Genomic DNA, 11,784 nt, shown 5'->3' on the forward strand with positions numbered 1-11,784 from the left:
ATTATACATTTGTTTTCTTCTGTCCGATATTTCATTCAATGGTCTCTCGAATTGTTTTTAAAACATACATTTGATAATTGTTTTAAATATTTTTATATGTTCTCTATTTTTATCATGTAAAATACTATTTATATATTTTTTATCTATTTTTTTCTAATTCATTATCTTAGATATAATTTTATATTATAATTGTATAAATAATTTTTATTTATTATAATATAATAATTAATGTAATTGTCAAAAATTTTTTTATTATTATTCAAGAGTGAAGTTTAAATTTAAAGTATTTTAATAATAAATATTTTTTTATCGTAATTTTTTTTATTTTTTAAAAATTAATTAATTAATATTAAAACGATAAAAAACCATATAAAGGTATGATTATATATCCATAATCCATTAAAAATAAAAATAAGATAAAAATTGATACCGTTAAATTTAAATATGAAAATAAAGATGAAGTTTTTCTCTTAAAATAACATAGAATAGCGAAACCGTTTGCGGCATCCGTAATTCGAATCTCAAACCTAAATATTTCTCTATCGTTTTTTCATTTAATTTTTCTCGTCACATCTCAGTTCCAAAATAGTAAATCATGACAGGTGTAATACAAACTTTACAACAACACTTCTTTATTTTTAATCGAATTAAGAATAAATAAATCTACCATATTTCTTACCTATTTTTTCTTCAACCAAACAACTCGATACGTACTCAAATTTCCCAATTATTTTTAGTTTCTCAATTTATTTACTTAGATGTCATTTGCACCTCCATCTACAATTAATATTATTTTTTTAATTATAATTAATAATAATACTATAATAATAGTAGTAGGTTAATAATAATGATGATGGTGAATTAATAACAATAACAACAATAAAAAATTATATCTATCTCTGTTCTATTTCTTCATTTATTTATTTTTCTTCAATAATTTTTTTCTTTCTCCAAAATTTACCGTTAGAGATAACAACTTTACCAAGGTATCCGCTAAAAATATCTACAAACTGCAAGGTAAATAGATAATATCTCATTGGTTAAAGTTTGTATATTCACTCTCAAATTTTAATGAAAAGTCCAGGTGTAAGATAAATAATTATGACTAATGTTCTATATGTTTGGGAATATCAATAATGTGTTTTTGGTTTAAAGATTCTAATAAAGAATATTTTGTAAAAAATAGTTATAAAAAAATCTATTAATTAAAACTTAAAAAAAATAAAAAAATATTTTCTTACAAAATTTCACAACAAATTTACAAGAATTTTTTTTATTAAATATAAAAAATTATAGTAGATCTTCATTTTAGAAAATGTATCTGGTTTAACTTTTATAAAAATAAATACAAATTTCAAAATATAGCAATGTGAAATTATATACTCGTGTTTTACCACTCTGATCCTTACAATTATATAAGTAAATATTAGCTGTACGATTAATGGTATGATCTTATTGTATTTTTATTAGACATTTAAAAATGTTTAATATCATTTATTAATTACTTTTCAACTTTCATTAATTATTTTCCATTCATATTTTTCTTTAATTTTCACATTTCCACTATCCATTAATGTTTTAAAATTTTACATTGATTTAAATGGTAAATGTCACCTTTTTATGGTTAACCTATTTTAATTTTTTTTTTCATAGGTGTCATCTCTCTCCTTTTTATTCTCTGAAAATTGCGACTTCACGGACTCTGTTAAGTTCTCTTTGGCCACTTCCATTGCCCTAACAAAATTGGAAGGAACTTGTTAAATAGTTGAAGATTTGCAGTGTAACGTCACATTTCTTAATCTGTTTTTGGTTCGTGATTTGTGCTACTTACGACAACAATCTCAATGGCTTAAGGTATGATTCTGATCCTAACCATTTTTAGATTTCTTAATTTATTAACTAGTTATCCCTTGATGTTAATCTTGATCTTGATCTTAATAATAACGACACATTCTTTACTCAGATGTTTCCCTTCACCTTTCCCTCTCACCAAAAGCTAAAATCGAGAAAGATAATGAAATAATTCAAGTTTCGATTTTTAAGAAATTGATTTCAAGAGGGTTGTGAAAAATGTTTTAAAGTCATGTTTCTAAGGTTCTTCGATCTATTAAGGTACCCATAAACAAAAAAAGAGGAAAACAATCGAAGAAAGAAAAAACACTTGATTTTTGTCGCATCTTTGGAGCTTTTTGTCGATTATACATAATATCTTTGGTTTTTAACCTTTTCAACACATTCTTATGAAAAACATTTCTCAACAATTAAGAGAGGTAAGTATAATACTTTACATGGAGTTTCACTAATATTTTTACAATTAATCACCATACATATGAGATATTGTCCGAATCATTTTCAATAGAGGACTTAAGCGACTAATGATTTGTGTATAGAACCTCGTAATGATTTGTGTATAGAACCTCGTTATCGGTTTTACGATGGGTGCCACTGTTATAATCCTAGGACATCGACATAGTTAGGGTCAATCACCATGCATCTGAGGTATCAAAGGAATTGTCAAAGGAGTTGTGTGTTTCTTTTAGAGCGTAGAACTTTGTCACTCTTTTGTCCTTTAAAAACCTTTTAGAGGGTGAAAGGAAAAAAAGATATTTAAACCGTTTTAAATCTCAATTCCAATCTCAATTCCAATGTGAGACTATTAAGTGCGGTATGAACAAATAATTTTTTTTAGATCTTAAAAACTGAGAGGTATGAATTAAAATAAAAAAAAACAATAAAAAAAAATGTAATTTATCATTAACATAATGAGACATATACATTAAGTTGGGGTGTGTCAACATTTAATACAACAACAATTCTAGAAACATCTTAATTGTGGATACATGTTGCACATGGTATAAATATTATGTTATGTTTTTGCATAGATGGAAGTTTTTTCTTATTGGTGTAACAAAAGTCAGTCCACTTTTAATTTGCTACAAAATTATTCTATTATGTTTGCATTTGTCTTCTTGACTTTCAATTCTTTGAAAAGCAAAATTATGATGCACAATATTCCATCGTTTTGAATGATAAAATGTTTGAAAACTACAATTAACTACGACATAAGTAAGTTAAATTAGTCAAACTTCTATTATTCGAAAATTTATGAAGAAAATTTGTTAGTAAGTTATGCAAGCAAAACACCCAAGTCAGTGATATCGATTATAGTTGTGAATATGTAAATATAGATTTCTAACACATAAAACGATTTTTTTTGTTCATCCAACTCATTACACATTATATTATATATATATATATATATATATATATATATATATATATATATATATATATATATATATATATATATATTATCACACCTACCTCAAAACAAAATCATATTCAAACAAAATAAACATATATAATACACAAAAAATGTCCATTTACATTTTAGACCATCTTCCAAAGTCTCGTGATTGTGTGATGTTAAGTCATTTGGATTCTAACTAGAATGTGAGTGACCAAAGTTGTACAATATTAATACTTGTAGATTAAAAATGCATATAAAGTAAATAAATAGAAAGCATTATTTTTAGTATATTTTTTTTGACACATTCTTTCGTATTGATTTAATTTTTTTTTTGAAACTATATATAATGTGGGTTTTAGTTTTGTAGCTTTTAATACATTTAACTAATAAAATAAAAGCGTGTTAAAAGGAATATTAGAGGTGTGTAATTAACATTTCTAAAACTACTAAATATAAAAAGTCCAATGACATATTGGTGTGATTAGCAGCATATCTGAAAATACGAGTGATTGGTGAAAATAAATTGTTTTCGTTTGAAAAATGAAAACAACGAATCAGAGAATTATACCTTACTTGTATTCTCTGTATTTATTTTTTCCTTTTCCATCAAACATACCCTAATACACTGTTTGGTTGTATATAAATTGAAAGAGGAAAGTGAAAATAATATTAATAGTTAAAAATACCATATAAATAAGGTGGAATTTTATTTATACCATTTCACTCTATTTCTCAATTACTTTTCTTTGAATCCAATCTCTTTTTTTTTTTCAATTTGTTCAACCATATACATTTAATTAATTCTATTATCTCTTTTGATTGTTTTTTCTTATTATAAACGGAAGCTTATTACATTTTTAGTAACGGAAATTAAAAATGAAAAAGAAATAATAACTAAGCCGAACTTCACACGCGCCGTGCACGCGCTTCTTCCCTATTCCCGCATAGAAGGCACTAGCCACCCCCACGCTAAAACCGCACTTCATTTGCTGTCGTTTTTGACGTATCAACCCCACACCAAAATAAATAAACAAAAGGGAAAAAGAAAAACTCTCTCTCTCTCTCTCTCTCTCTCTCTCTCTGTGTCACTCTCTTTCTCTCTCTCACTCTCTCTCTATTTAGTGTGTTGCTTGGCCTTGTTTATCAACCAAATCTAGAGCAACCCATTTCGTTGTTCTTCCATTTGAAGGAAAATTTTATACGTCCTCCATTCTGTTTTCCCCCATAAGGTTCAATGCTTTTCTGGCTCCTTTCATTTCCCATTTCCCTAATAATAATAGTTTTATTCTTCCCAACCTTTTCTTTTTCCCTATAATAAATCCCTTCCATCACTTCCCACCCCTTTTTCACACTCACTCTGCTGGACTCTTTCAAACCAGGTATCTATCTCTCTGTGTAATGGGTTTCGTCTTTCAATCCTAAAAATGTTTTCTTTCCTTTTCTTTCTCAATGGCTGCTTTGTTGGTTGTTTCCGTTTTTTATGGGTGGTCCTTTGTGTCCGTTGATCTGCACTGTTTGCGCCCTCGGAATTTCATTTCTGTTTGGGATTTTTTGTTTCACTGATTAGTCTCTGAGGTTCAAGGATGTTCGCTGTTTGCTTGATGGGTATTTAATCGTTTGATATCACTTTCCTCACTCACACTCCCTTTTTTTGTTTGTTTTGTTTGAATCTCCACCAAATCTCTAATGGGGTGATTTTCTGGTTCTAAATGTTGCTCCTTTGTGCAGAAAAGAGGTTTTCTGGATTTTTTTCTATTGCGTGTTGTTTTTTGCACTATTTGAAATGCTTGTGATAACCAGCAGGTTGGGTGTCTGTTCTCCCAATGGTATAGTGTGTGTGTGAACTTTGTTACTCTTATATGTTTGATAACAGTGTTACCTCTGGGTTGTGCGTGGTTTTCCTTTGTGTCTTCCTTGTATGTTTTACATTGACATAAAATTTATGAGCTCTTCTCGAAGCATGTTGTTTTTGAGTGTGGTTGCGGTGTTATCTATGCGTGTACTTAAATATTATATCGGACGATTCCTGCTTTACTTGGCTATCTGCTATCAGCTCCTTTTGGTTGTTACTAACGTTGTATTTTGGATTTGTTAGCAATGTTAGTTTCAAAGAACCAAACAATTTTTAAGAAATTTCCCGAGGTGGGGTCTGGCTTTGATTGCTATTTCCAAACTTCTTCACCATCTTACCCAGTAGCATGTGGACTGGACCAGCTTTTCTAAAACACCTACAAAAGTAGGACATGTGATGGCTTTTAGTTTCGTTGTGGTCCTTTGACCAGAGGTTCGGAATTAGTGTTTTTCTTATTGTAAGGAGGTGATTTTTTGTTTGAGTCTTCTTATCTTTGGTGAGATTTGATTTGGCACATGCTGTATTTTGTCTAATTCATCCTTTGATCATTTATCATACGCCAGAAAGTATTTTGTGTGTGTTTGATCTTGCTTATGTTCTTCCTTTGGCAGGATTGGGTGTATTTTTTGAAATGTCCTTTCTATTTTGTCATGAGGTGCTTCACCCCCTGTACTAGTTTGATTTTCTATGATCTAGAATTTCCTCATGTGATATAATATCTGGTTTTCTTTCTTGTTTGTTAGGACGATTTAACAGTTAACTGAGTTCTTCTGAACATACTCAGTGACCCTTTACTTTCAACTCTACCATGGCGGGAGACACATCATGGATAAGCCACTTAGATGATGGTGCACGTAGGGAGACTAGGGATTTTGATTCAGTTTTGGAATTTGGCGAGGAAGTTGATACAGAGGAAACTGCTGTTTCTGTGAACACAGTGTTACCTGATGAATTGGTGGAGCGAATCCTAGCCTATCTCCCCGTGGTAAGCATTTTCAGAGCAAGTTCTGTGTGTAAAAGATGGCATGAGATTGTTACTTCTGAAAGGTTTCAATGGAACCCTTCAAATTCATTGCCTCAGAGGCCTTGGTACTTTATGTTCACCTACTCAGATGAGCCAACTGGTTATGCTTACGATCCCATCCCTCGGAAATGGTATGGCATTGAGCTTCCCTTCATCGAAACATCTAGTTGGTTCGTTGTTTCTTCTTATGGTTTAGTTTGCTTCATGGACAATGACAGCAGAAGCAAATTATGCATGTGCAACCCTATCACCAAAAGGTGCAGAAGGCTTGAGGGTCCTCCGGGTCTGAAATTTTCTGATTACAGTGCATTGGCAATGTCAGTGAACAGGAAATCCCACAGTTACACTCTGGCAATTGTGAAATCAAAACAAATCCCTGAAGATTTTGTCCAGTGGGAGATCTCAATTCACATATACCACTCAGAGAAAGAGACCTGGATGACAACTACAACAGAGGTTTTGATGGGTTGGAGGGGTGGTAATGAGAGTGTGATATGCAATGGTGTGTTATACTTTTTAGTCTACTCAGCTGGGGGTGTTCCTTCAGAAAGTAGGCATGCACTGATTGCATATAATGTTTCTAATCTCACTTCTCAAACTACCTTGAGAAGGAGCTTTATTGCTGCACCCTGTTCTCTAACATGTGGCCGTTTGATGAATATGAAGGAAAAGCTTGTAATGGTGGGAGGAATTGGAAAACAAGATCGACCTGACATAATAAAAGGAATTGGCATATGGGTTCTTAATGATAGGAAGTGGGAAGAGATTGTCCGAATGCCCCACAAATACTTCCAAGGCTTTGGGGAGTTTGATGATGTTTTTGCTAGCAGTGGTACTGATGATCAAATATATATCCAAAGTTATGGATCTCCAGCACTCCTCACATTTGATTTGAACCTTAAGCAATGGAGATGGTCACAGAAATGCCCTGTATCAAAGAGGTTCCCTCTACAGCTATTCACTGGTTTTTGCTTTGAGCCTAGGCTTGAAATTGCTCCATAGGTTGTTCTTCAAACAATCAACAGCTGCGCTGCTATTATTAGTATTGACACTTTTGTGTCTGAGTTTTCTTCATTTTACTCCATTGTTCTAGTAAAGCTTAATTTGATTTCTGCTTTTCAACATCTTTATACAAAGTGTACTTTGCTGATAAGGTTGGCTATTCGTGGATACTGGGATATTATATAGCATTTGAAAAATACAAATAGCTACATATTTTTAGTTTCCTTTCTATATCTACTCACATGTTTTGCTACTCTTATTAATCAAAACAAAAGTATTTAATAGTCAAAAGGCTATGCTTTTTTTTCTCTGCATGCTTTGAAAATGGAGTTAATCATGCATTTAAGTATATTTGATTGATTGCCTAGGCTTTCTAAAACTTGGTATAATGACACTTTTATCATGCAAACTTTTCTTTATCACCTTTTTAAACTAGGACAGCATCTAATCCAATGTTGTGGATGGACCAATTTTCTTCTGCCTCGCAGTGGCAGTGTCCTTTAGAATTGTGGAACAACATTCAGGCTGTCCTGCACACTGACTTGTGTTGGATTGAAAATAATGAAGTCATGTGCTCTAATATCTAATTGCTGGGAAACTATTGCATTGTTGGGGAAAGTTGTTCAGTGTTGAAACAGTCCTCATCAGTATCCCCAACATGTCAAGTCTCATCATCTAGGGAACTTAGGAGAAAGGTGAAACAAAATTTCTTATGTAGAAACATATTTCCTTTTTAGGTGTACGGCTCCTCAATGATACTGAATGGACTTTAAAAACCTCTTTTTTATTTTTTCTAGTGTCCTAAGACATGTAATCTCCTTGATTTAGTGATGAGCCAATGAGCAGAACACAACACATGTTGTGGTCAGATAACACAATCTGTGTTGTGCATGTGTGAATGAGTGTGGTGGGTGTGTCGTCCGTACAACACATTATTTTATTCATGCCAACTTGAAAGGGTCTGTGATGGTTGGTGGAGAAGTGAGGTCCACGCCTGCTATGACAAAGGTGGGTTTTCCTTGGTGGAGATGTGACAAATAAAGCTTATATACAATTTTCCTTTTCAAAATGGCCATCACTTCCCTATAACATTTCAATATTCAATTACCCTTTCAAGGGGTCCTTGGAGTTATGATATATATCAGAGTTTTGTTTTTTAAAATAAATTATACATGATATGTAATTAAGTGCTATAAATAATGCTTTTCACAATTAGAGAAGCATAGATATGAGTTATTTAAGATTTGATTGGAATGATCTATAAGAATATCCAATGATCTGGTGTGATAAGTAAAGTAGATATCAGAACAAAATACTAAACAAGTCACATCATGTTCATGTTGAATATAGTTGTTCCATTATCAAGTGTATTCAAAAGGAATTGTTAATGCTTTATAAAATTCACAGGTGATTGTTAACCAACAAATAATTTAGTCCAAATAAGGTGGTTATTGATTCATTGACTGTTCCCCACCATGTTACAAAAATAAATTAGTTTTAATGGTTGTAAAGGGTTTGGCTAATCAACTAATAATTTAGTCTAAGCATCTGTTTAATTTAATAATTTTTTAGTGTATTGAATCGGTGAAATTACATATGTAACTTTACATTACTTTCAACTAATATTTATTCGATTTATTTCATTAATCAAACGTGTAATAAGTATTTTTGTTATATTTTAGTTCACTGCTAATCTTATTTATAAAATTGTGATCGTGAATTTTCACTTATAAGGTATAAAAATAGTGCATTTGGTACTCTAATGGTTTTTATAGGTATGCAAAATTGCAAATCCCTGCCAAAGGTGGGAGACAAGGGTAATTTTCTTCCCAATTGGTTGGTCCAAAGCTTTTATTTCTTTTGGATTTTGCTTTTGTTTTGGTTTTGTTGGGTCTAACCATTTCACTGACTTTGCTTTTAACATGAAAAAAAAAATGACAAAGAAAATGTACTTTTTAAGATTTGATGGTGAAGGGGCGTGATAGAGTGTTTGAATCCTAATTGAAAATTTAAGTTGTATTGAATTTAATTGGTGAATTAAGAAAGTTCACTGTAACTTTCAAAATGAGTTTGAAACAAATTTTATTTGTGATTATTTGGACAAAAAATATCAAAAACATATCAATACACTGTTTAATAAAAACTGAAAGTTACGTTAAATATTCCGACATAAATCAAAAACACTATTTAACACTCAAATATACTCTGAAAAGGAATCAATCCCAATTATCAATAATAAAATAAGAATGAAAATTAAAATACATGAGTGCATGCGTGTTCAACTTTTTTTTCTTACCTTAACAAATTTTTTTTTAAATGATAAAATAATTTTTAATTATTAAAAATATTAATAAATCATAAAATAATTTTTATAAAAGGGTAAAACTATAAAAATAAATAATTTTTATAATTTTATTATAATTTATTTTCATTATGTAATTAATTTTTTATTATAAATAATTATTTGAATTAAAAAATATATATTTAGTAAAAGGTAAAAAGTGAAAAATGTTTTCTTTAATAATTTTAAAAATAGTTACTAAAAGTGTAAAATAATAAGAAATTTTGTGTAAAAAAAAATTCCTATACATATTGTTCTCACTTAAAAAAAAATAGAAACAAACTTTTCAAAATCATTAATTAAGTTTTCATATGTATTTGTTATTAAAATAATTCATATTTTCTGTTAATTTTATTTTTTTTAGAAAATATTTATAAATTTTGTTATGAAAAAAATTTGCAGGAAATTATTTTCAATTTTTTTTTAAAATATTTTTTATAAAACACTTTTCACAACAAATTTTATAGGAAATATTTACAAATTTTATAATTTTATAGGAAATAATTATCTACGAAAGAATTGTCTGTCAATTAAGATTTGTAAGACAAATAGTAAGAAAAAAGTCTTTTCTTGTAAATTTTTTAACAAATTTAAAATAAAAAATCTTATGTAATATTTTATGTAATATAAAATATGTTATCAAATTTTATAACAAAAGTCCTATGATTTCAGAAAAAAAAAAAGGTAATAGAAAGAGTATATAACACTAACATGTTGTTTGTTGAGCATAACATATTATATTTATATTTTTTTATAAATGTCCTGAATTGAAATTCATAACTGAAAAGTGATTTAAGAGAAAAACACTTTGTCAAATGATTGTTAAACTTTTTGACAAAAAAAAAAGCCAATCATAAATAAATGTAATATTTTTCTCATCAATATCATAATGATTAAAAAGGTGTGCATAACATAAAAACAATTCCTAAAGGGTTTTCCTAATAAATGTTTGAATAAAAATGACAAACTAAAATTTTCTTGTCCTAACATTTGCAGATGAACCATTCCCACAACTTAGTATTAGAGTTTTTTTCATAAATATATGTATTTAGAATTAATCAAAAGATATTAAAATACGAAGGAAAAAAAACATGAAATAATATATTTCACTTGTTATTTATTAATTAGTAAAACAAGAAATATATACAATAAAAGAAAAGAAATCGAAAAAAAAAGTTGGATTAGTATTTGAGATTATTTTATCATTTGACACATTATCATTTTAATATTAGTTAAAAAAATATGTTTGATACATAAAAAATTAACATAATTAAATTAAGACAATTATATTCATTTAAAATTAGAATAAAATACATCAAAATTTTAAATATTATGAATTTTAATTTTGCGTTCAAATTTAATGAGTAAAAATATATTTAATCTTAAAAAAATTTATAATTTTTTAATACATAAAATTTATATTTTAAAATATAACATATACCATAAATTATTGAATTTGACTAATATTCATTTTCCTGCAAATCTTCTCTTATAACAAAGAAAATTCACTTTTTCAAAACATGGAAAACAAGCCATATATAAAACTGAACAGAGAACATAGAGAAAAGAAAAAAAAAATTTAACTGCCGGCTAACTTTTAAAAACCAGCAAATAACATGAAAGGTGTACCAAAGTTAATATTACAGTTTTAGAAAATTACATTAAAAAAAGTAGTAATTTCATTACACTAAACTTGTTTTTCTTAATTTTATACCTCTAACCTTGTTTTTTTTTTAACATTTTGAATTCATGTTTTTATTAGCTAAAAGCAAAGTTTGAAATATAAATAATTGCAAGTCAATAAAATCAAACAATGTGAGAGGTAAATATTAAAGTATACTTTTGATTCCTTATTCTATTGCTTACATTTGCTTTGAAGTTTTTTTTTTTTTTAAGAAAAGCATTTTTGATATTTTTTATTTAAGTCTACGTTGTTCTGATTTTTTTTTAAAACTAGTATTATTTATATTAGTTGTTTGATATACATCACTTTATATGTAGAGATGACAAATAAACCCGTGTCTGTGGGTATCACCCGAACCCGTCCCCGTTTTGACGGGGAATCCCCGCTTTGACTGGGTATGGGTATGGGTATGGGTAATACCCGAAATTTTCAACTGGGGATGGGGATGGGGATGGGGATATATATATACCCGCCCAAATACCCGTCCCCGCTTAAATTACTAAACTATTTATAATTTATTAAATAATCTAAAAAAAATATATAAATAAATAATATATTTACACATATAATATAATATAATATAATATAATATAGTATATATACATATAAATAAAATATACTTTTATATATA

The 11,784-nt window shown here is 28.7% G+C and overlaps 1 pseudogene across 5 annotated transcripts; it reads left to right on the forward strand.

Annotated features, from left to right (window-relative positions):
• Window positions 1-4,321: 4,321 nt before the first annotated feature.
• Window positions 4,322-7,359, forward strand: LOC114167219 (F-box/kelch-repeat protein At3g61590 pseudogene; annotated as a pseudogene). Of its 5 annotated transcripts, none has more exons than XR_014985462.1 (3): window positions 4,322-4,629; window positions 5,346-5,757; window positions 5,846-7,359. The product of XR_014985462.1 is annotated as an F-box/kelch-repeat protein At3g61590 pseudogene, transcript variant X2 (transcript). The 5 variants fall into 5 exon arrangements; XR_014985463.1 differs by having other exon boundaries at window positions 5,714-5,757; XR_014985464.1 differs by lacking the exon at window positions 4,322-4,629 and adding an exon at window positions 4,636-4,855 and having other exon boundaries at window positions 5,714-5,757.
• The last annotated feature ends 4,425 nt before the right edge of the window (window positions 7,360-11,784 follow it).

This window comes from Vigna unguiculata, chromosome 10, assembly GCF_037176805.1.
Source record: "Vigna unguiculata cultivar grain cowpea cultivar isolate G323 ecotype 2 chromosome 10, ASM3717680v1, whole genome shotgun sequence".
In the NCBI taxonomy this organism is placed as follows: Eukaryota; Viridiplantae; Streptophyta; class Magnoliopsida; order Fabales; family Fabaceae; genus Vigna; species Vigna unguiculata.